We start from the raw sequence: 24,205 nt of genomic DNA, 5'->3' as shown, positions 1-24,205 counted from the left end.
TCAAAGCCTCTGCTCACTATAGTCACTCAGGGACCCAGACTGGGAAGTCAGCCACCATCTTAAGCATCACCAGTTGCCATACTAGAGGAAAAGAGCATCTCATACTAGAACCTGCCTTTTTTTTTTTTTTTGAGATGGAGTTTTGCTCTTATTGCCCAGGCTGGAATGTAATGGCATGATCTCAGCTCACCGTAATCTCTGCCTCCCGGGTTCAAGTGATTCTCCTGCCTCAGCCTCCTGAGTAGGTGGGATTACAGGCACGTGCCACCTCGCCTGGCTAATTTTGTATTTTTAGCAGAGACAGGGTTTTACCACGCTGGTCAGGCTGGTCTCGAACTCCTGACCTCAGATGATCCACCCGCCTCGCCTCCCAAAGTGCTGGGATTACAGGTGTGAGCCACCACGCCCGGGCTGCTTGTCTTTTTAATACAAGTCATACACATGTTGTTCATCTAGCTCTCCTCCCTCAAGTGGGCCAAGAGGTGTAATCTTAGGTGCCCAAAGGGCTGAAAATAGTGTTTGCACTAATGATAGCCACAGTTATGTCACCCTTTCAGGGTGCTAATTCTCAATTTATTGCGTCTATTCCCTCTTGGTGAATGGCTTTCTCGGGTGGTCTTTGCTTTTTTTAAAAAAATTGCAAGGTCATTTTTACTGGGCATGATTGTGGAAGAGTTCCTACAAAATGGCTCTGCATTTTCTTCTGGTGAAGAAACTCAGGGGTTTCACCAGTTGAGGACTTGTTCTTAATGTTTATTTTGTGGTTTGAGATCCTGTATAATTTGTGGTATATAAATTCAGACTCCACATCTGTGCATCACATAGGCCTGGGGTTTTAATTTATCACTGGATACAGTGTTCCTATACAGAAGGCAGATGACAAGGTTTCTTGTGTTTTCCAGGGATAGTTTTCCTGGTCCTGGTTTCATGGAGGAGGCAGGCCTTTCCAGGGTCCTTGCTTTATATGGGAATATCAATTCTGATTCTTTGCCTTCTGTGAACCAGGTTTCCTCCTCCCCATTCATGTGTGGTTCCTCAGCCACTACTCTTTTGGCTCTCATACTTGACGCTTTGGTATTGAGTTCCCTCTTTGTTTCTAGCACCTAGGGATTTTAACATGCTGTTATATCCGACATTAATATGTGTTGTAGTGGGAGGGAGTCCACATCTAGGCTTTAGTCACTCTTGAATCATTTCTTCCCCAACCGTAGTGAAGCATTTTTTTTTTCCAATGGCTTCTAATTGACTTTCATTTTATCAAATCCCAGGAATTCTTTTCAGCCTCTTATCTAACCAGACTTTTTTTTTTTTTTTTTTTTTTTGCACCATTAAGTATTCCTGAATAAACACTTCTTTTGAAGTGCTCTTCTTCCTTGACTTTTCTGATTCTTTATTACCTTGTAATTGCTTCTTCACTTTAATTCCTGGGGCTTTCCCAAATATATCCACTCACCGAATGTTGATGTTCTTCAAGTTTATGTTCTTTTCCATTGTGGTTTTCTCTACATTCTCTCTTTGTGTGATCCCATATATTTTCATGATTATAATTATTACCAAAAGTATATTTCCAGCCTCATCCTTTCCTTTCCTCATATATTCAGTGGCCTGCTGGACACATGCATTTAGGTACCCCAAACTAAGGTTATCTAATTGTGGACTCATTACTTTCCTTTCAAAACTCAAATTCTTTTTTTTCTTTTTTTTGAGATAGAGTCTCACTGTGTCACCCAGGCTGGAGTGCAGTGGTGTTATCTCGGCTCACTGCAACCTCCGCCTCCTGGGTTCAAGCAATCCTCCTGTCTCAGCTTCCCAGGTAGCTGGATTACAAGCATGCATCACCATGCCTGGCTAATTTTTGTATTTTTAATAGAAACAAAGTTTCACCATGTTGGCCAGGCTGCTCTCGAACTCCTGATCTCAAGTGATCCACCCACCTTGGCCTCCCAAAGTGCTGGGATTACAGGTGTGAGCCACTGTGCCCGGCCCCATAAATTCTTTATATTGCTTAATGATACCATCATTTACCTGGTCACTCAGATAGGAAACCTGCCCTATCATCCTGGACTCCTCTTCTGCAGTCCCTCTTCTACTCAGATACCAGGACTTGGTGTTACCGCCTCAATATTTTAAATATGACACCTAGCTCCTCCCTATGTGGAGTAATCTTCTTCCTGTTCCTACCATAATACATAGTTGAGTCATCATTATTCATTTAACAAGTATATATTGGATACTATGTGCCAGGTACTGTGTGGTTGGTGCTGAGGTTACAGTTGTGACTAATACAGCAAAGTTCCTGACCCCATGGAGCTTTAATTTGCATGTAGGAGAGAGCAAACAAATAAATATATAATGTATAATATGATGTTAGAAAATAAGCTAGTGCATTGCAGTAACATTTCACATTGTCACCTAGTGGTGATTTAGGCAATTTGCAGTCTTTGTTTATTGGAATGTGAATAAAATCTCTCTTGAAGGTTCCATCTATAATTAAAGTTAAATACCAGAACTATAACTATTTATCTGAGTTTTATATGTGCAAAAAATAAATTTACTTCAATTGATTTGGAAGTCTGAACAATTGTTTCCATTACATTGTTGAAATATATTCCTTAAAGAATTTGATTGCATACATTGTTTTATATGATTGCTTTTTATTTAAGCTATATTTAGAAAATGTCCCAGAAGTGGAAATATATACTCAATATATACTCCCCCTCAAGAGTATTTATAATTTTCTTTTCATATAATATTTTATTTTCAGTCCATTCTCTGAAATATCTGTGTAACCTTTCTATAGGTGTCTTTAAAATGATTTGAGTGTTTCAGGAAAAAAACAAACTATAGCTACTGAGTTGAGTGAATACTGGAGTACTTAAATCCCATCTCAGTATTTGACAGGAAGGATGTATATTTGGGTGTCTTTTTACCCATTTTATGCTGTTCTTTTGGGCCTGCTACATTTGGTAATGAATCAGTCAACATGTTTCTAAAACCAGCAGCTGAACCATGTAATTAATAACTCTCACTGGGGGAGCGGCAGAACATTGATCTAGGCTTGCTGGGTGAGCTAACTACCATCACACCTGTCCCCATAGTCAAGTTCTGCCAGAAGATGGTGCCAGGTCTTTTGTGGCCTTTGAACACAAATCCGAGTCTTTCCCATAATGTCCACATCTTTAAAAGACTCTGGTAGTGCTAATGGAGATGAACTTGGCAGTCTGAAATGAGAAGAAAAAAGGATCCTAGCATCTAACTTATTGCAAGTAAACGGCTTCTCTCTGGTTTCAGTTGTTTCATTTAGATAAATGCTTCTTGGAAGATGAGACAACACCATTTGCATTTATGAATTTAATCATGGTAGTTACAGCTTAACTATCTGGCTTCAGTTTTGTAGAAATATATACCATCATCTACCTCTTCCCCTCCTTTCTTGATCTTGCAGCCATTCTCAGCTGAGCACATTTCAGTAGTTGGAATAGAGAATAACAGGTGTATCAGGTTAAAATGATGATTAGAGACTTCATTTTTTCTCACAGTGAAATGTTAAAGCTCTGTTTTTGTGAGGGAGTTATAGCTGATATTTCCCACTGGCTATGGCTACTCCTGGATAATAGGAAAGGAGCTGTTGAAAATCTGTTGGAATTGCCCTATCAAATGAGTTGGAGCATAAGATAGAAATTATTCCATATTGGCCCAGGGCTGTTCTGGAAAGGCAGTTATAGCATGTTACCATGTAGCCATCTCATATGCACAAATTATGATACCAAATAATTTTGTGGCTATTCCTGAGTTATGTCCCCACTATATATAATACAACTTAAATTTCCTCTTCTAAAAAAATTATTAGCTGAATGGAGAATGTCTTGTAGCTAGTTGACATGGCTAATAATCAGTTGATTTAGGGATCTAGGATAAATGTTTGTAGTCCTGTATATTTTGGTTTTAATCACATGGAATATGGAATACTGAGAGAGAGAGAGAGTTTCTGATTCAGGATCCTTTTTAATGGAGAGTGAAATGAAACTTCCCTATCTCTTAGCCCTTTTAATGTTTCAAAACATACATTTTCTCAGGTTTTCATATGATTGCTTAGGATAAATGTTAACATTCCACACATTAGATTGTGGTACATGGCTCAAAAAGATTAAATAAATCGCTTAAGATCACAAATTAATTACTAATCATATGCCACCCTATATTTGCGAATCACTTTACACTTCAGTTAGTAATTCATACATATCCTATTTTTGTTTCTCCTAATAGTGATAGAGCCAGGTATAGAGTCCAGTTCTCACATTTCCAGTTTTGTAGCTGTACTTCTGAACCTGGTGTTAGCAAACTTCTTCTGTAAAGGGCCAGATGATAAATACTTTAGGTTTTTCAGGCCCAATGGACACAACTAACCAACTCTGCCATTGTAGTATGAAAGCAGCCATAGATAATAAATAAATAGCTACAGCTGTGTTCTAATAAAACTTTATTTACAAAAATAGGGGTGAGTATGATTTGGCTGACTCCTGCTCTAAACCACTAACTTCCAAACTGCTCCTTACAAAAGGCCTTTTATCGTTCCCATCTGTGTCTCCTTTCAGTCTCCCATGTTTTGAAAGTTGGACTTTGAAACAAACTCAATATTGAATTATAATAAGTGCATACTCCCATGTTTAATTAATTAGAGGCGTAAATAAATGATAGCCAAAACCAGTCATAGCCATCCTTCTTAAAAGCTGTGATCATTGAGTCAGAAGTAGCTTTGTGATACCCAGAGTTCAATTTCTTATTAAGGGCATAGCCACCTAGCTGATGACTTGAAAATTATATAACTCTCGGCTACTTTACCACTTCTTTCTTTAGCTTCTGTAGCATGTTACATGCCAACCACAGAAAGGGGCCTTCCTTGCCATCAGGTTATGAGATGAATTCTCTGATGTCTGCATCTCTAGGCTTGCATCTCAGCCACTGTTTCCAGTCCCTTAAGGGTTTGTTTGTCAGTCAGATAACTAGAATATAGTTGGCCCACTATATCCATGGGTTCTGCATCTGTGGCTTCAACCAACTGCTGTTTGCAGATATTTGAGGGAAAAACAAATGGTTGTGTCTATACTAAATATGTACAGACTTTTTTCCTTTGCTAATATTCTCTAGACAATACAGCATAAAAACTATTTATATGGAGTTTACATTAAATTAGGTATTTTAAGTAATCTAGAGATGACTTAGAAGGGAGGGAGGATATACATAGGTTATATGGAAATACTGTGCCATTTTATACAAGGGTCTTGAGCATCCTGGAATTTGGTATCTGCTGGTAAGTCCTGGAAACAACCTCCCACAGATACCACGGATACCTCTTACGGATACCAAAGGATGACTAACTGGAATATATTACATTTGTGAATGTAGATTAAAGTATTTAAATTATAATAATCCCTCTTTTAAGAATAGTAAGGCTAAAAATCTTATGAGAGATGTAGAGTTTTAAATTTTGGAATATAACAAATGGATAAATAAACCAAAGAGTGCCTAAATAGTCTTTTCAATTTATGTCGTCCAGGACATTAAAAAGAAAAACCTCACACTGAAGTGATCAGTGTGAGTAATCAGAATGGCTGTACTGTGCTGATAGAATTCTGGGAACAGCAAAGAAATGTGACTTTTTGTTAGACTGCATAGTTTTTCCTAGAGAAACTATATTTCCTTTTCAAATATTGAAAATGGTTTATGTATCTCCATGACTGTCCTGGGACTGAGATTTGCCACTTGCTTACATTAGACACCTCTCTGATGTGTAGAATTAATTTTTTAGTTGGGTGTTAATTGAAATTTTATATGTAAGTAGCTGAGAGTCCTCATTTTAATCACAATAAGAGGAGTGAAATCCTCAAAGAAGCCGCTCTGAGGAACAGTGGATTGGTCTCAACTTGAAACAATGAATGGCTGGTCTTCAGGCCTGACCTCTGAGGTAATGTCTCAGAACTGAGTTTTCAATAAAATAGATAAAGAATTTTTATTAAGTTTCCTGAGCTGGAAACACATCCATCCTCTCATTTTGCTGGACAATGTGTTTACCATTAAGGGTCTGCCTGTCTCAGGGAGAGCTCAAGGCAACGCGGAGGGCATGAAACCCTGCCTCAGGGGGAAGTGAAGCTTGGCTGAATCCCAGTTGCATTACAGGTCCTGGTGGAGGTGCTGACCTTTTGCCCTTGTCCTTGGGAAATTCATCAGTTCCTAGAGCTACTAGAGATTGCAAGACATTATCTCATTCAGCCCTCTGACTCCAAGTAGGAATTCACTTAAATTATCTCTGGCAAAGGAGAATGTCCTCATGTACTACTAGTATAATTAAAAATTAATTTTAAAGATTTTTAAAAATTACCTGTGGGAGATTTTGTTCTACCTATTCCTAAGATCTGTAGGGATAGTGAGTTGCCTTGCTATCCTATGAGAAGTGATGATAATTAGAGCTTACATATATTGAGCATTTTTTTTTTCCTGCGTGCCAGATACTGAAATAAAGACTTTCTGTGCATTTACTTATTTAATCCTCAGAGCTACCCAGTGGGGCAGATACTGTTCTTGTCCTCATTTTACAAATAAGAAGACTCAAGGTCACAGCTCCCAAGTGACAGAGTGGGGATTTGAAACGCTGGCTTGTCTTCCTCTAAAAGCTGTGCTCTCGACCTCTGGGTTATTCTGCCTCCTCCAGTTATGGTACTTGCTTTGTCTTCTTATTGTGGTTCTCTTCAGGGGATACATTATTATTAGGGTATATAAAGAATTATATAATACAGTACAAATCGAGGGATTTGGAGGATTAAGGAATTAATGCTATTCCTCTGAGTCCTACCTGTTATTAATTAACATGTACAGTAAGTATTTACTCACATGATAAAGCTGCTATACAAGGAAGCAGTTTGTATGGTTCTGGATTCCCCCCCCTGCTAAATGCCCCAATACTGCTTTAAGTTTTAGTTTGTTCTTATTATGTGGAAAAGGGGAGAAATTAGGCCAGTGAATTACCAAGCCCTCACGGAAAGAGGTAGGAAATAAACTTGCGAAAAACGATGACTTGAAATAAGAGTGTAGACCTTTATTCTTGGCCCCATAGATTAGCCCTATAGTTTTACAAGATATTTTGGGCAGGATCTTTTCTATCTCCTTGAGTAAGCAACTCCATTGTGGTTTCAGTAGGTCTGTATTATGAAGGACAGAGCTGCAATCAGCAAAGTGGTATCATATTCCAAGTTTTTCCTCCTCTTTCTTAACTATTGAACTGGAAAAAAAAATTAGCCACTTATTTAGGTAGTGTATGATGTAGGGTGTATATTGGTTATCTTCACAATATTTTTTTAGTTGTCAGTGTTAAGAATTGTATTCTGTTTTAAATTCCAATATCCTCCTTAATTTAAGAGCACCTTTGGAATTAACTCTTATTTTTCCATGATGAAGAAGAGCCTGAGAAAGTAGCGGACAATAAGGTAAATTCAGCCCCCAGCCTGGCCCCTAGTTTCCAGGCTGGCTACAGTGAGAACTGTCAAGGAGATAGATAGGGGCTCTAAGGTTTCCTGGAGTTTTCAGCCATGTGTGGGCACCACATGTGGTGTGTTCAGTGAATACAAATACAAGAACACATGCTGTTTCCATTAGGGACACTTCAGACCCCTCTCTGTCCCCAGCCTTACTGCAGAGTTGAATGGGTCATTTATCATAGGTCACTTACTAATACTGACTGGGCTTCAGGCCCTGCTACGAGTAAGCAGCAAACAGTGTGACTGAGTTCTTTTAGAATGTTTATCATACTATGATATTGTTTCTTAACAATTCACAATTCATTTGCAAAGAAGGGGTTTACTAGCTGCTTCTAAAAGGGATTTTTTTTGTATTAAAAATGCAAATGTGACCATGCGCCTACCTTACTTAAACCCTTCAATGACTCATGGTAGGTAGTCAAAACCATTCAAGATGGGATCCTCCCTTCTCTGCAGCCTCATCCCCTTCTGTTGTCTCTAGAAAGCTTAACTGCTTTTAGTTCTCCACATATATCATATACATTTTAGCCTTTTCTTGACCTCTGTTTGTTTTGTTGACAAGGCCTTTCTCTGCCTTCTTTGTCAAGGTAAAGTATTCTCATTCTGTAAGATTTAGGTCAGACATCACCTCCCTTTCCCCCAGCAAAGCTTCTCTATTTCTCTTCCCCCAGTCTGGGCTTGGTATCCTCTGTGTGCTCAGAGAATGGTGAGATGTCGTCTGTTATAGGTGGCTCTGATCCCACTGTAGTGAAGCAATCTGTTTCCACCTCTGTCTCATGGTATAGCAGCCTAAAGGCTCGACTTCATCTCTTTTCTCACCTGCTCTTGGGTGCCCAGCCCAGTGCCTCAAGCAGCATAGGGGCAGCCAATAGTGATTCTTGAGCTGAGTTGAACTGTAAGCAACTCTCAGCTTCACTCAGGCAGTCACATATGATTCTCATTATATTCCTTATCCCAGTGACTTACACACCCACACCATGAGAAAGTTCATACTGAAGAGCTGGCTGGCAGTGTGACTCCCTCAATTTTCTATGATTGAAGAGCCCAGATATACAAACTGTACAGTCTGTTTTCCTTCCTGAGTGTTGTCACTAGAGACACTCTTTATTGAGTGTTGTCCCTGGCAGTCCTAGCAGGCACCCAGCAGCAGCATCATCTATTGCTTATACTTATGAAAAAAGTAGTGTCTTAGAAAGAATGCCACGTATCTTGATCTTAATAATTTTTCTTTTATGTTTGGCATAACTGCCCAGGGTCAGACAGATCTTGCCCTCAGGTAGGGCTCTAGTAAAAGTTTCCCATTGCTTCAGTGTGAGCTTGCATGCTGTTTACTTTCAAGAAATGCATTTTTTTTTCCTAACCAGGTGCTGGGGTGTATAGATCTTCCTTTAAAAAGCCATTTTCATTGAAGTGTAGCACATCCCCATCTCTTAATCTGCCTTATTTTTACTAATTTATGATGCTGGGTCTTCCTTCTTGACATTTTTTCAAGAGGCCCCATAGCACACTAAGAATAATAGGAGCTTTGAAGTCAGAGACCTGGGGTGAAAGCTGAACTACACCACTTACTAGACTGTGGTCTTCGGTCTGTTACTTAGCACCATTGATCCTCAGTTTTCTCATTTGAAAATGAAGATAGTTCCTTTGTCATTAAGTTGGTATGAGGATTCAGTGAGATAATTTACATATGTAAGGTGCCAAATACTTGGTCACTGTGATCATTACCACATGCAGCTATGCTAGGGTCTATTCCTAGCATAGTTGCATAAAATACTGACACATGAAACAAGTAGCAATATAAGATATTACATGAAAAGTATTAAGATTAGCTTCTCAAAGAATCACAGAGTATTATAGACCAGAAAAAAGCCTTAGAGTCCATCTAGTCTAGCCTCTTTATTTTACAGATTCAGCAAACATTTCTTGAACACCTGTTTTATGCCAGACCTTGGGGTGGTGTGTTGGCATATCATAACTCATTTAAACCTCAAAACAGCACTGATGTAGATATTTCTATTCCCTATTTTAGAGATGAGGCCAAATGATCTGCTCAGTAAGTGGAAAAGGAGGATTTAAACCCAGGTCTCTTGTGTACAAATGCCATGTTCTTTCTATTATTAAACATTGTGTTCCTTCTGTTTAACAAATATATGAATGTGTAGTATGTGTAAGGGACAATGTTGGGCTCTTAAAGAGGAAGTTTTTCTACCATTAAAGCTAAGAGTAAATAATAAGAACACAGCTCACTATTTACTTTTAGCTTCATGGAAGATGTATACTTAAGCTTCCCTTTGAAGGATGGGTAAGAGTTTGATAGAAGAACATAGGAAGCATTTCAGATGAAGTAATAGCATAAGTTAGGAAACAGGAAAATTCAAGACATATTCATGAATATTTACTGTCACTCTTTGATTGCAGTGAAAAGTCTGTATAGGAAGCTAAGATTGGAAAGGAGCCTGATTGTGAAAGGTCTTACTGGCCAGGTTGAAGAGCTTGACCTTTGTTCTAGAGGCAGTGGTAAATGTTAATTTGTCTGTAGTGTGGTAAGTCACTGAAAGCAGTCTCATTAGCTTGATCCAACATTAAAGACAAAAGTGCCAATGCGAAAGACTACAGTGTTTAACATTTATTTGTGAATTGCATTTATTTTAGTGCATCATGTGAAATGCATAGGGTACTTTGGCTAAGAACATTGTAATTATAGCTCATAAGTTTGAAGTATAGTGAGATGTTCATTTCTTTTGTGGTATTTTGGAGTCCACCCTAAAAAATAGGATTTAAGTTCTGACTATACCATTTATTAACAGTGTGACCTTAGATTCAGCCTCCTCATCTATAAAACTGGGAAAATCATTAATATGTATGTACCGCCTTACTTTACAGAATTGGCCTAAGGATGAAATAGAGTCATTACAATGTGCTAGTAAATAATGATATTGGTATTATTGTAATTGTTAATAATAGGAGCTGCATACTCTTCCTGCGGCATTTTGGTTTTATATTAGTTGAAAGTCTGTGATTTTGCCTCCATTATAAAGCATGAGAAACTGTTGAGATAGTTATTCAATTTTCATGCATCCGTTAAATAAAATTTCTGCTTCTAAACATTATCAGAATCCCAAAGGGAAGCTACTGTTCCCTACCATTTGTGAATATAGGCATGACTTCTGAAAAACAACTCTCCACAATATAAAAATGAAAGTCTGGCTCTGCTTTATCTCTCCACGTTCTGTTCTAGCTAGCTCTAAGGGCATTTGAATGATAACTGCTTTCTTTCTGAATACATAGTGTTTCTACTTGAACTTATCTTGCTTGTAGGCATGACACAAGCAACATGAAGGCTGGGCACTTGCAGTAGACCTCCTTCTAGGTGTATGTGGATGACCAGCTAGATCACTTTCACTTCACTGAGCTGTGAAATTGACACCAAATTGTGCCATTAGCTTGTTTCTGAAGGGTATGTTGTGCTGGATATTTTCTTCTTGCTTGCACGGTGCATGAAAAAAGATGACAAGATAAAAATGTCCCATAAATGAACATGAGCAAGAAAATTTAGATGTAATTTGTCATGAATTAAAAACATTGAATAATGGATCAAAAGCCCCTGGAAGCAGAGGTGCTGAGAATTCAGAGCAGCTGTTTAGTACTCGGGGAAGAGAAAATACAGAGCTTTAGGTTTCTCTTTTGAAGCTTATTTGCCTTCTTTATACCCTGATAGCAAGAGAACAATTTCTGAAGTCAGTTAAATCATTCAAGAGCACTTGCCTATCAGTTCACTGATTTAGATATAACAGTGTGTTTTCTTGAGTTTTTTCCTTCTCTATAGTTGAATCATCCTTGGCCTACCTTCTGATTAGAAAATCAAGATACATTATTTCTCAGTAAATTATTTTCCTCATATTTGAAAGGAGACGAAGGATAGCTGTAAATGTAGTGGTTGAAGGAGGTTTCACTGAGTGGAATCCATGTGGTCTTTATGAAAGCATTCTCTGTGTTAAAGCAGTGGCTTCTCTCCATCTAGTCTTTCCCTTTTCCCTCTGTTCTCCTAGAGATCTGCTTAATTCATTCTGTCACTCCCCTCAGGCTTTTACTCAAACCCACCCAACTCTGCTTATCCTCCTTCCTTACTACTTTATTTTCCCCTCAGATCTTACCCTGGTCTAACTTATTGCCATGTTTATTGATTCTTGGCATATATATTTTTCACATTTTAGCATTTCTAAAATCGATGTATCTAATAATCAATGACATCTTAGATTCTGCAAAATAAATATGTATAATTTATTTTCCTTATTGTCTTTTTCTCACCTCTAAAATCTAAGCTCCATAAGGACAACGATTTCTCTTCATGTTGTGCGTTCTGTATTTCTAGTGCCTATAACAGTGCTTACCACATAGTAAGTGCTCAGTACATATTTGTTGAATGAATCAAATGAACTGTCTGTGTTCAAGGAAGTTGGAGGACAGCTATTCTACATTTATTTCTCTATCCTTATGTCCTCTCCCCACCTTCCACTCCTTTTACCTTTTGCCTGCTTGTTTTTTCTGTGTCAGAGGACATTCTCATTATGCCTGGACCCCATCCCACCCCACATGCCACTAAAGGAGTGAGGCTTACAGTAGCTATATAATCCACGTTCTCTAAAACTCAAGCCTCAAACTCTTAAGAATTTCGCTGCTGGGCCAGATCTTACTTTATCTAGCTCTGTAGTCTGTAGTTCATGATAGCATCAAAACTCACACAGTATAAGGGGAGTACTTTTCAAACTCCCTGTGGTTAAACATCAGTCTTAAATTATAGATTAGCACTTTTGTAAAATACAAATAAAAACACAGAGAAAAATGAAAAAAAAAAAAAGGAAAAAAAGGAGCCAAGTATGAAAACTCCAGATTTTTGTTTTGTTTTGTTTTGTTTTGAGACAGGGTCTCCCTTTGTCACCCAAGCTGGAGTGCAGTGGCACGATCATGGCTCACTGCAACCTCTGCCTCCTAGGCTCAAGCGATCCTCCTGCCTCCCAAGTAGTTGAGACTACAGGTGTGTGACAGTGTGGCTGGCTAGTTTTTGTATTTTTTTTTTTTTTTTGTAGAGAAGGAGTTTTGCCAGGTTGCCCAGGCTGGTCTCAAACTCTTGGGCTCAAGCAATCCACTTGCTTTGACCTCCCAAAGTGTTGGGATTAGAGGTGTGAGCCACTGCGCCTGGCCCATTTTTTTTTTTTAATTATTAGATTAAATAGATTAAAATGACTCTGTCAAATTGATTTGTAAAGGATTTTAAATATTTACTCTCATTTTCTGTACCTATCTTGTCACAGACCAGTAATAGTTTGCACATCAGCACCATTCTACATAGTTTGAGAGGCAGTGTATCAGGTCATGCCTGCCCAATTCGATGTCAATTTAATTTTAACATGTCCTCTAAAATGAATCTGCTTATTATTACTTCCAGCCTCTTTCATATTATTGGTCACAGACATTAAGTAAAATTGAAACTTATTTAATCCAGTCAGCACCAGTAATTAGTTGGTTAATGGAAAAAAATCATTTAAAATAGAAATTATAACAAAGATATATACATATTCAAACATATTATTTCAATTAAACATTAAAAAAACTGACCCAATAACCTTAAGATATAGAACAAATGACTTTTCTTTAATTCAAGGCTTAGAGTTCTGTAAAATAATTCCTGCATAAACCACGTCCATTTACAATTTCATTTTCTTCAAAGAGTTGTAAAAATTGAGTGCATCACTTAAAAAGAAATCTAAGTGCACAACCTCTCTAGATTTTTATGGCTTTTTCTATATCAAATTTGCCTCAGATTCATTGTCTTTCGAAAGTATTCACTGTAGTTTTTAGAGAAACAAGAGCTTTTTTCCTGCACTTGTAGTTCATCAGTTTCTGTCAGATGGCATAATTACTGTAATGAGTAAATGTGATATAAACTTATTTGGGAGCAGTCATAACAGACTCTTGGTAAAGTGTACCACCCACTCCATTAGAAGGAGTAAAGGGCCGGGGAATGCTGGAGAGTAGACAGTAGTCACAGGTAATTGGTGTGCTGTGGCACAGGCAGTGTATTCCACTGAGGGAACAAAAAGCAGCGGCTCTCTGTGAGTTGTTACGAAGATCCCCTGAAATAGTTTCTGCTATGTCATTTTACTTACCAATGCTTCTTTTCTTATCTTCAAAGTATCACTTTTAAGCTTCTTGTAGTACTCCTGGAATTCTGTTGAATGAGTCTTTTTTTGGCCGTCTCTTTATGATTAGAAATGCTTCATTTATATCCTCACTTAGCATTTTTATTTACAAAAAAACCTGATATTTTTTAGTGTATAACCACAAAACACATCCTAATTATTTTATTTCCCTTTCTCTATACTTCCTCTAATTTCATTATCACTTTGTTACATTGTCATAACCAAACTACTTTAAGTCCCATACCTAAAGCATGAGGGAGTAAGAAGCCTATTTTTGTAACTTTTTATTTTTATATAATTCTGAACTTACAAAAAAGTTGTAAGATTAGTATAAAGAACTCCTGTGTACCCTTTACCCAGATTCAATAATTATTTTCCCTATTTGTTTTACCATATTTTCTCTCTCTATATATATTTTTAATCTCGAACCATTTGAAGGTAAATTACATACAGTTCCCTTTTGCCCTGAGATACTTAAATTTGTATTTATTGAGAATAAGGGTATTCTCTTACATAATCATAGTCCAGTTATCAAATCCATAGCTCGTACTCAAATTTTATATTAATATTAAATAAATTATCCCAGAAATGTTTGACCTGCTGTTTTTCCTTGTCCAGGATCCAATCCAGGATTAGATTTTGCATTTAGTTTTCATGTCAGCTTAGAACCTCAGCCTTTCTTTATGTTCCTTGACCTTGACACTTTTTAAGAATACAGGCCATTTATTTTATAGAATGTTCCTTAATTTGATTATCTAAGTTTCTTCATGATTAGATCCTCGTTTTCCATTTTGGGGCAAAAATACTACAGAAGTGATACTTATTCTTCTCAGTACATCTTATCAAGAGACACATGGTATTGGGGTACTTCATACCTGGGGAAATGAACTTTGATCATGTGGTTCAGGTGGGGTCTGCCGGGTTTCTCTACCGTGAAGTTACTATTTTTTTCTTTTGTAATGTATAAGTTATTTGTGGGGAGACATTTTGAGACTAGACTTTGTGCATTTTCTGTTCATTCCTTCTATATTGATGTTTTACCAGAAAGAGCTTTCCCATTTCCACCATTTATTTATTCATTTGTATCAATGTGATCTCATGAATTATTTTATTTCTTATTTTGCTAAATGGGTTAAAGGACTATTTCTATTGTTATTTAATTTGATTTGCTACTCAAATTGTCCCAGACTGGGAGTCCTTTTAAGCTAATTACTACATTCTTTTGACTTGTCTCCATTATTCTTTGAGCATTTATTTACTTTGTGGTGCATCAAGATATTCCGGCCTTATGGTTTGCCTTCCCTGCCCAGGTCCCACAAGCTGCCATTTCTTTAGTTAGCCCTGGTTCCCTTTAAGGGAGAATGGTTTAGAAATCAAGATCTCTGTGCTAGGTATGCTCATTTCTAATGAGGTATCAATGTTTTGGGGTCCTCTCTGGAGATTAAGCTAGGGAAAATATATATATTTATACATGTATACATGTATCTGTGTGTATATAGATGTATACAGATATATACATATGTATACCTATAGATACATGTTTATATATACATGTATGTATACACCATTTATATACATATATCTGTAGCTATTTTTGTATTATATTTTTAAAAAGTATTAAAGATTATGAATCCTTATAGATACCCCCAATTCCAATTTAATACCACAGCAGAATTCTTTCTAGTCTTCTTCTTTCTGTATTTGTCATTCGCTTCTCCAACAGTGAGGAACATGACTTTCTGTTATTCTCTGTATATTATCTCAGTCCTCTAATATACAGAATATGGTTTCAGAAGTACTAATTCATACCACTGTAAAACAAACTCCCTAACAAATTCAGTATTTCCTAAGGATTGTTTTTGTCTTTGCCTGAGGGCACATAGTCAAAATACTGGGTTGAAAAGTTTCTTGGGTTAGTTCTTATTCTTTAATATGATTCTATTACTCATTTGAAATACAGTCAGATTCATTCATTTCTGTCGTCTAGTGGATAGAGGTCAGGGATGCTGCTAAACATCCTACAAGGCACAGGACAGCTCCCACAACAAACAATTATTTATTCCCAAATGTCAGTAGTGACATTGTTGAGAAACCCTGGTCTAGAAGCAATGAGAGATGATGAGGGAATGAGAGGTAAGTCTAAAGAAGATTAGATCTCCTTCAGGACAGTTACTTCAGGAAAGGCTGTTACAGATTCTTAGGCAAGTAGAGATCTTGGGGGCTCAAGGTCCTCATCTTCATCAGAATATGCCCATATGTCTCCATCTCTTTTTTCAAGTCCCATTCATTTCTAATCAGTGTTTCCTGTGAGAGCTGGTAGAGTTCCTGGGGAAAAAAAACAAAAAACCTACATGAGAGCAATAACCTCTCTTTGTCTGTGTTCTCCATAGGCTTCATGCTCTCATGCTAGACTATGTTAAACCTTTGGCATTTGGTAAAACTGTTTTGTTCAATCTTCCTACTGGCTTTTATGATGTTTAGCAGCACCTATCTCAGGTAAGCAAATGCTCATTCTGTCTGTAGTTGCTTGCTTCTCTATATATTTTAGGTTAGTTGTCTACCCTGTGACTTCACTTCTCTGATTGATTTAAGAAAAGTCATTGATTTGTACTTTGTCCAGCTTTTTTTCTTCTTGTACGGTAGAGTGGTGCTCTTTCCAGTTTTATATTTCCAAGCTGAAATAAAAAGTCACTGGTCATATTTTAAGTTCTCAATAGCCACATGTGGCTATTGGCTACCATATTGAACAAAGAAGATTATAGAATATGTCCATTATTGCAGAAAGTTCCGTTGAACAGGACTGTTAGATAGAAGGGAAATTGAAGCAAAAGGAAAGAAAAAGAGTAAAAATTCTGCTTTGTTCATGATGGAATAACTAGTCCTTCCACTGTAAACAACTACAACATTGGTCAGTATATATGAAAATACTGTTTTCAGACCTGAGCAAATCACGCAGAACTGTGATCCCTGACAGAAGGGAAATAGAGCATTGAACCTTACAGTTACTCTGTTTCTACCTAGAATACTTTGCAGGTCATGTCGTAAGGAGAGGAACCTCATAGAGCACAATGGTTTCATTGAGTTGAGGAAAAATAGATATTAGTTTGGGGAGTCTGAACCATCTGGAATTTGTGGAACAGAGACAGGAAGGGGCAACAAAGAGAAAGACCTCCAGAAATCTATATGTGAGTCCTCTTCACTATTTGGGTGAATACTGTGCTATACTTGTGTGAGGTTGGTTTCCACAAAGCCAGGCAAAAAATAATTATTGAGGGAAAGAACAACTACCTGGGAGTTGAACAACTACCAGAACTACCACATGGCCAGACGGAAAGACCTTGTTGAACACCCAGGACACTTAATAGAGACCCTAAAAAGGCTGTATCTTAGGAGTAGAACTAAACAGCCCTGGTAAAGGCTATGCTCGACTCATCCTTAAAAAACTTAAAAACAAGTCTTAGAATAGACTGATTTGCAAGTAAATGACACAGATGATGGAATTAACAGACAAGTACTTTAAAACAGATATTATAAACATTTTCAAAGATTTAGAAGAGAACATTTGATAGAAGAACCAAATGAAACTTCTGGAGTGGAAAAATACAATTTCAGAAATGAAAAATGACTGGATGGGCTTAATAAGAGATTAGATACAGCTGAAGAAAAGATCAGATAACCTAAAGATGCATCAGTAGAAAACATCCAAACTGAAGCAAAGGAAAAAAGACCCAGGAAAATTAATAAAACCTCAGTGATCCATTGGATACTATTAGGTAGACTAGAATATGTGTAATTGAATTCCCAGAAAGTGGGCATACAAATATTTGAAGAAATAATGATGAAGGAATTTCCTAATATGAAAATTACATACCCAAAGAGCTGTGAACCCCATTTGTGCAGTAAAAACATAAAGTAAGTCACAACTAGGCACAACATCATCAAACTACTGAAAATAAATGATAAAAGAGAGCATCTGAAGAACAGCCGGAGAAACTACGTTACCTAAAGAGGAACAAAGATAAGAATGAGTACTGACTTCTCATTAGAAGCAATACAAGCCAGAGAATGGTAGGATGACATCTTGGTAATGTTAAAAGAAAAACTCTCCCCCCAGAATTCAGTATCTAGCAAAAATCTGCTTCAAAAATAGAGGTGAAGTCAACATTTTCAGCAAAGGCTGAGAAAAATTACTGCCAGCAGATTTGCACTGAAGAACTATTAAAGGAATTTTTTCAGGTGGAGGGAAAATGATACCAGAAACTTGATTCTATACAAAGGAAAGAAGGGAGGCCAAAATGTAAATATGTAGATAAATATAAGTGATAGCCCTCATTTTTTCATGTATTTTGAAGATTTTATTTAGAAGATGATTGACTAGGTAACACAGCAGTGATAACAGTGTATTGTGGGGCTTATAACATGTTTAAAAAAAATACATTACAATAATAGCTCAAAGTATAAGAGGGAGAAATGAAAGTACATACCGTTGTAATATTCTTACATTATACACGAAGCAGTTAATATTATTTAAAGGTAGACTGTACTAATTTAAAGATGTGTACTGTAAACCCTAGCAGTCTTTCTCAACTGGAGTTCAACCATGAAACACAGAAAATGATTTGAGTAACTGCTGTCTCAATTCTCCTAAGAATGGAATGTAACTAGTACTATTCTAGGATGCGTGGGAGAGGGGTTAGATCATTACATACAGTGGACATGTTAGGACATTATTGTTTAATTCTATCATAGAATCTCAGTTGAAGAGGGCTGTGGAGAGCAACCATTGAGAAAGAAAAAGGGAGAGAAAAGGGTGGGGAGAGAGCGAGAGAGAGAGAGAATGCACCAGCGAGCGAGAGCACATGAACAAGAACACAAAGTCAATAGAGGAGGTAAAATTAGATCCTAAAAAAATGCTCACTTGATCCAGAAGAAGGCAGGATAAAGAGGGGAAAAAGGAACAAAGGAGAAATGGAGTTCCAGGTTTTAGTCAGCCATTACTTTAATCAGGTAATTACTTTGGGAGAGGCCATTATAGGTTCTCAGGCAAGGAAAGATTAACCTTTAGGGGTTTGAGGTCCTCAGCTTCATTAGAATTTGCTTGTATGTCTTTATCCTATTTTTCAGAGTTCCGTTCCTTCTATTTCCTAATTAGTTTTCTGAAATCTTGAACCTGTGGCTTCAGAAAATAAGGACATCTTTCAGGACAATCATAGAGAAGCTTTCTGGTTCCTTTCTCTGAACGTACGCTGGAATTTAAAGTGTTGAGATAATAATTTTCTTTTCCTCAAGTTCTCCAGCATGCTTAGGAAGCAGTCGACCAAGCCCATATCCTTAAACTCTATTTCCACTAACATGTACTGTTGTACAATGGCATCAGCGTCTTGGTCACCCGAAGCTTTGCAGTTTATTGGCACTTGACTTCAGGTGACTAGAGGCAATACTTGTATTATCTGTTTGCCACTGTTGCCACCTATCACCAGTGTCCTATTTATCACTATCAATGGGGTCACGAATGCCTTTAAAGACTTAAGTCTAGGCAGATCAAAGAACCAATTCCAGATTCCCATCCTTTTCATTCTTCACCTTGGAACTCTACTCCGAAGGCCAATAATTATATCGCTCATGCAAGCAAATTCACTATGCATGTTACAGGATAAGGAATTTAATACAGGATAGACATTATGCAAATGTGGGAATAGCTAAAGAAATGAAAGTCCAAAAGAGGGTGTTGGAGGATCGATGCAAAAGTCACCAATCTCTCTTCCTGAAGCTGGTGCAAGTGGACAAACTGGAGCTGGCAGAAAAACCTGAGAAGCCAAGCATGTCTAGCTGCGGAACTAGGATTGTGAAGGTGGTGGGGAGGGGATCTGTGGGGAAGATGTTGCTTCCATGTAATCATTATGAGGCATTTGGTGATGGACCTGGGACTGCTGTAGGTCAGCAAGATCAGCAGTCACCTGGAGAAAGATGAAAAACTGGAACTTACCAGGCACCATCATATTAGTCAATGAAGACTCTTAGAAAGCAGTAGCTACTATTTCACTTCCACCTCCCAAGTTTCTTAAAAGTTCCTCTTTTGGCATATTCTAACCTGAACCCATACAAAGAAGAGGGTTCCAGGAATTGTAGTTCCAACTCAACGAAGTTAACAGTAGAACAGTTACATGGTTTCAGTTTTTACATTTTAATCTATGATCCATTTGGAGTTTATCCTTGTGTATAGTAGGAGGTATGGATCTAATTTTTATCTTTTTCCAAAGACTATTCAGTTTTCCCCATCAACATTTATTAAAATCTGCTTCAGTGCTTTGAGACGCTACCATTACCATATTCTAAATTTCCGTATGTAGTTGTGTGTGTTCTGGACTTCATCTTCTATTCCAGTGTTCTTTTTGTCTGTTCAGACACTACTACCATGTTGTTCTATTCTAGAAACTTTATAAAATGTTTTCTTATCTGACAGGGCTAGTCTTCCTTTATAGTTTAAAAGCCTGTATTTAAACCCCATTCTTATCTCAGGAAGCAGTCGATAAGACTGCTAGAACCTCACTTACAGCAGTGTTTTACCTTGAATATTAGGAATTATTAATGGAAAGGAGAAATCTGAGATTTAGAGGCCAGTTAGATTTGCCACTGATTACTATGGAGTTTTAGTGAAGGTGAAGGTAATTATTCTTTCCTAGATGGAGTTGAGGGAAGGCAACAGACCAGGCATCAAATGCTAGTACAAATATTACTTTCTTCTCCGGTCTCTTCATCTTGCCTATTTTAGAATAAAAAAATAAAAACAAAACAATAAGGACATTATGAGAATAACTCAAAGAGCAGTAAAGTCTGGACTAAAAGAAAGTGATCTGAGGGCTGGTAGCAGTTTTGCCACTGACATTTCTTGTGACTCTGGGAGAGCTGTTTCATCTCTTTGGGCTTGAATTTCCCAACTGCCATATAAGAGGGCTAGATTAAACATCTCAGTCTTTCCTTTTCTAATATTATATGACTAAACCTCATAATTCTGTGTATCAAAAAGTCCCCTTCCTTGGCAATAACATAAAAGATCACAACTCAAGTTGGAGGTAATCATTAGCTGGTTGTCTATCAGTGAGTATATTTTAGGAGCTTATTGTGTATAAGCTCACATTCCCACTGGAACAATTTAGCATCACAATTCTAGTTTAGAAGTAAATTCTATTTGTGGGGCATAGTGGAGGCCACTTACCTAGTATGCCTCTGAGGGTTCAGGAATTTTACTCACACCCTTATTTGACTATATATAGATAAACACTTCAAGGGATCTCAGCTTCTCCCTAATTCTGTATAGTGTTTAAATTAGAAGATGAGGCCAGGCGTTAGTGGCTCATGCCTGTAATCCCAGCACTTTGGGAGCCGGAGGTGGGTGGATCACTTGAGGTCAGGAGTTCGAGACCAGCCTGGCTAACATGGTGAAACCCTATCTCTACTAAAAATACATAAATTAGCTGGGTGTGGTGGTGCACACCTATAATCCCAGCTACTCAGGGGGCTGAGGCAGGAGAATCACGTGAACCCAGGAGGCTGAGGTTGCAGTGAGCTGAGATCGTGCCACTGTACTCTAGCCTGGGTGACAGAGGGAGACTCCTTCTCAAAACAAACAAAAAAAATTAGAAGATGAGGCTAATGTAATAGAAAGTCGAATTTTAGGTCCTGGTAAGTGGTGGCTCACGCCTATAATCCTAGCACTTTGGGAGGCCTAGGCAGGCGGATTGCCTGAGCTCAGGAGTTCGAGACCAGCCTGGGCAGCACAGTGAAACTCCATCTCTACTAAAATACAAAAAATTTGGCCAGGCGTGGTGGCTCACGCCTGTAATCCCAGCACTTTGGGAGGCCAAGGCCGGCGGATCACGAGGTTAGGAGATCGAGACCATCCTGGCTAACACGGTGAAACCTGTCTCTACTAAAAAATCCAAAAAATTAGCGGGGCATGGTGGCAGGCACCTATAGTCTCAGCTACTCAGGAGGCTGAGGCAGGAGAACAGCGTGAACCCGGGAGGCAGAGATTGCAGTGATCCAAGATCATGCCGCTGCACTCTAGCCTGGGCGACAGAGCAAGACTCTGTCTCAAAAAAAAAAAAAAAAAATTAATTTGTCAGGTGTGGTGGCGGGTGCCTGTAGTCCCAGCTACTCAGGAGGCTGGAGCATCGCTTGAACCCAGGAGGCAGAAGTTGCAGTGAGCTGAGATCACGTCACTGCACTCCAGTCTGGGCGACAGAATGAGACGCCGTCTCCAAAAAACAAAAAAGGTCCTTTTTTTCTAATAATTTTAGTAAATTCTTCCATTGTCATTTAACTCGTGATCTATTAGACTGTAGTATGCACATTAGTTATGGCTTATTATGCTCTTGTAACAAATGCAATACATGCCTTTGAGTGGTGTAATGTATTGCTGGTGAGTCTGTAATGTCTGAAGAATACTTGGAATACATATGTCTAACTGGGGAATCAACCTCTGGGTTATTTTTTATCATTTTATTTTATTTTTCATTATTTCACTAGTTGTATAATGGACAGATATTCACATATTAAACAATATGGCAGCATTCTAGAAGAGTGTATAAATAATGCATTAATAAAAATGTGTACATTTTATGAGGTATAGAGATATCTCCCTGTAATGAAGAGAAATGAAAATAATTAAAATATGAGCAAAATTACGTGAAGATATATGGTCAAATTTAAAAGCAGTAAATTATGAGAAAAATTATCTAGAATTCTAATATAACTGAATTGGGAGAACTTTAGACTACTCTTTCTACCAGTGTACTTGATTTTCTTTAAAATTATCACTGAAAAAAATCCAGAATTTTAATGCTCAAATAATATTGAAGAATGAATAATTATAAAGCAACAAGGGAAAAGCAATTGCAAATTAAAATGAAATTTTTTTTTTTTTTGAGACAGAGTTTCACTCTTGTTGCCTAGGTTGGAGTGCAATTGTGTGATCTCGGCTCACTGCAACCTCTGCCTCCCAGGTTCAAGCGATTCTCCTGCCTCAGCCTCCCGAGTAGTTGGGATTACAGGCGCCCGTCACCACACCCAGCTAATTTTTTGTATTTTTAGTAGAGACAGGTTTTCACTATGTTGGCCAGGCTGGTCTCGAACTCCTGACCTCAGGCAATCCACCCACCTTGGCCTCCCAAAGTGCTGGGATTACAGGCATGAGCCACCGTGCCCAGCCCTAAAATGGAAAAAATTTAAAATTACTTAGACAATGTGATGTCATCAAAGGAACCCTAAGTAAGAGAAATAAAAACTATTCATAAACCTGCAAGAGACACTAGTTATTTTATGTATTCATCCATCCATCTGTTCTGTCTTGAGCCATGTACAGGATTCTAGCTGGTGTACCACTCAACTGATTATTTAATTACATTGAGTTGTGGTTTTTTTCATTTATGAGATATACATTATAGTTGGGTTCTGTTGGTTTCAAACAGACATTTGCAAAACAAATGTTAAGAGAAAGGGAGCATATTATTAGGATACGTGTACCCTGGAATGGAAACTCCAGCAAGGACCAGCAGCTTTCTCTATGTAATGGACCACCTAGGGTCTCTCTGTCAAGATTGCTGCTGCTTGCTGAGGATTATTCCCTTACCACTAGGCTTTGATATGAGCTCCTATGCCTGAAAGGCTGCCCCATGAGGCCTCTTTTTTTTGCATTCTTTTGGCTTTAGATCACTCTTAACAGCCACATTCTTTTAATATTTATTAAATTCCTGAAAGTAGATTAATCTGATTGGTTGGAGCTCTTTTCTTCATTCCAGGTCACAAAATATGTTATTGATCATTCAATTGATTGGCTTTCAGTCAGATGCCCACACCTGACTCAAACAGCTGTGCTGGAGTGGTTGAAATCCTGTGGTACTTCATGAGCAGCTATGGCTCTCAGCAGGGGTGGGATGAAGAAGTGGTTTTCCTTAAAAAAGGCTGTGGGCTGGCATTTCCCCATCACTGTCTGATAAAAGAAAGCTAATACCTGACTTCCATGGTTGTAGGGTAATCCTTCTAAAAATTATCCATAATTCCCAACTCTCTGCTGGATACTTTCTCAAACATTATGAACTACTGTGGCCCCTAGGTATGTAAGTCTAGATGAAGTATTTAAGGCTTGTATCAAATCAGAAAGAAAACATCCCTTAAATCTTCACACCATTGATTATTTGTTTCATATTAATAAACCATTGTCAGTTGTTTTCTTGCTGTTATCAAAGCTGGAATAAGTGTATGTTTAGATGGACAAATGACCTGATGTTTGACTTTGATTCTTTGGAACAACAACTGTCTTCCTTCCAGACATTTATTTTCATGTGCTTTCCTAATGGCCATGCCTGGTCTATCACAGCTGAGTTCCTGACAACTCTTGCATAGCTGCTCCTCACCAGCCATGTGTAAACTGCTAACATTCCACAACCCACATAGGACTTGTAAACCAAATAG

General features: G+C 37.9%; 1 protein-coding gene and 1 non-coding gene across 7 annotated transcripts in view; both read left to right on the top strand.

Annotated features, from left to right (window-relative positions):
* Window positions 1-24,205, top strand: part of TTC28 (tetratricopeptide repeat domain 28) — a 741,686-nt gene that overhangs the window by 449,753 nt on the left and 267,728 nt on the right. The gene's annotated exons all lie outside the window — the stretch shown is intronic.
* On the top strand, window positions 22,939-23,006 carry LOC112130692 (small nucleolar RNA SNORD42). Its single transcript, XR_002912924.1, has one exon. It is a non-coding gene; the product is annotated as a small nucleolar RNA SNORD42 (small nucleolar RNA).

This window comes from Pongo abelii, chromosome 23, assembly GCF_028885655.2.
Source record: "Pongo abelii isolate AG06213 chromosome 23, NHGRI_mPonAbe1-v2.0_pri, whole genome shotgun sequence".
In the NCBI taxonomy this organism is placed as follows: Eukaryota; Metazoa; Chordata; class Mammalia; order Primates; family Hominidae; genus Pongo; species Pongo abelii.
The sequence above is the reverse complement of the archived record's forward strand: the minus strand, read 5'-3'. Positions and strand labels throughout refer to the sequence as shown.